General features: G+C 44.4%; 1 pseudogene; it reads right to left on the bottom strand.

The window, feature by feature from the left end:
* Positions 1 to 1,029: 1,029 nt before the first annotated feature.
* LOC134484514 (large ribosomal subunit protein eL19-like) lies at positions 1,030 to 1,611 on the bottom strand (annotated as a pseudogene).
* Between the last annotated feature and the right edge of the window lie 292 nt (positions 1,612 to 1,903).

Raw genomic sequence — 1,903 nt, 5'->3', positions numbered from 1 at the left:
TTCTCCTCTTCCAGAAGGAGTGTCTTTTTTTATTCCATCTTTATTAAATTGGGTATTTCTTATTTACATTTCAAATGTTATTCCCTTTCCTGGTTTCCAGGCTATCATCTCCCTAGCACCTCCCACTCCACTTCTATAGGGGTGTTCATCTCCTGATCCACCCCCACATTCTGTCCTTTCCCAACAATCCCATTCACTGGGAGTTCAGTCTTGGCAGGACCAGAGACTTCCCCTTCCACTGGTGCAGGACTCCCAGCTGCCGAGATGGTTATTTTCTGCCCATGTGCACACACGTGTGCTGATAAGCCCGCAAACCCTCTATTCCTCTGGGAGAATGTTGCCCTAGAGATATAAAAGCCAGGATATAGGTATCGAGGCCATGGCAGCCTGAGAGTTCTGCAGAGGCTGACAGTCTCCACTGCTCCTTCTGTGACAATTAGTGTTGAATGTCTTGGAATTCTGAAGTGGCTTTTGTTGTATTGACTGACTTGTTAGCAGAAATGTGAGAGCATCAGTAAACCACACAGAGGTGGCTCATATCTCACAGGTGACAGGACTGGCACTTGTGCTTGCCCAGATGTCCTTTTATGGTGTGGATGTGTTTCTCTCCCTCTCCAAGTAGTCTTTGGTGCAGGGAAAAATTCCGTTATCTCTTTCTCCATAAAATGATATTCAGCTCTGGTTTGAAAGTCAAACCAACAGCCATGTGTGCTATGGAACAATAATGAGGACAGATCCTTTTACATATGCAAATGTATTCCGAGTGATACTTTGGATTTATAATTGTAAGATTATTATCAGCAGGTAATGAAATTAAGATTTAAATATTGTGCTCCATTTAAAATGCGCTATATATTAGGGTTTCCAGAGAAACAGAAATAGCAGAATGAATACACATTGTCTTAGTTAGCTTTCCATTGCTCTGAAGAGACACAATAGCCAAGGTAACTCTTTTTTATTTTAAGGCTTGTTTTATTTTAATGACTGATCATGTGAGGCCACAGTGAGGTCACTTACGTGAAGGAAGCTTTATTTCTTGGTCTCTTCCTCCTTGGATATAGTCTGGATGATCTCCTCCTTCTTGGTCTGGAGGCACTCCTCTCACCCGATTTTGTGCTTCCTTGGTCTTAGACCTGCCAGCCTCAGCCTGGTCAGCTAGTAGCTTCTTGCGGGACACATCTGCCTTCAGATTGTGGATCTGCTCCATAAGCATCCATTGGTTTTTAAATACATTCCTTTTGACCTTCAGTTACAGACTGTGATACATATGGTGGTAAATCTTCTTAGATTCCCAGTATCTCCTGAGAAGCCAGTGCAGGATCCTTATCCTTCTCATCCAGGTCACCCTCTCAGGCACCCAAGTGTTGGCAGTACTCTTTCTCTTCCCTATGACCATATGCCTGCCCTTCAAGGTGTTTTACTGGCAGTGAGCCTGAGAATGGACAGTTACAGGCTTCCAGATGATCAGGCCATCTTCAATCAGCTTCCTGATTAGCTGATGGTAGTTGGCATTGGAGATTTTATTGGTCTCATTGGGGTCCAACTTGACCTCTTTTTACCACAGTGGAGGACACTAGAGGCAAGTCTCTTCTGTAGCCTGAGCATGCTCATGGCTGCAGACACAGAAGCCAAGGTAAGTCTTATAAAGGACAAGATTACATTGCAGCTGGCTTACAGTTTCAGAGGTTCAGTCCATTAACATCATGGCAGGAATCATGGGAGCATCCAGGCAGACTTGGTGCTGGAGGAGCCCAAAGTTCTTGATGCACAGGCAGCAGAAAGTGATTGTCTGTACCACTGAGCATAGTTTGAGTATATACAAATCTCAAAGCAAAGCCACCACAGTGGCACAGGTCCTCCAACAAAGTCACACCTACTCTAACAAAGCCACACCTCTTCCAAC

The sequence above is a fragment of the Rattus norvegicus genome, chromosome Y, assembly GCF_021556685.1.
Source record: "Rattus norvegicus strain SHRSP/BbbUtx chromosome Y, alternate assembly SHRSP_T2T, whole genome shotgun sequence".
In the NCBI taxonomy this organism is placed as follows: domain Eukaryota; kingdom Metazoa; phylum Chordata; class Mammalia; order Rodentia; family Muridae; genus Rattus; species Rattus norvegicus.
This window is presented reverse-complemented; position numbering and strand designations above follow the sequence as displayed.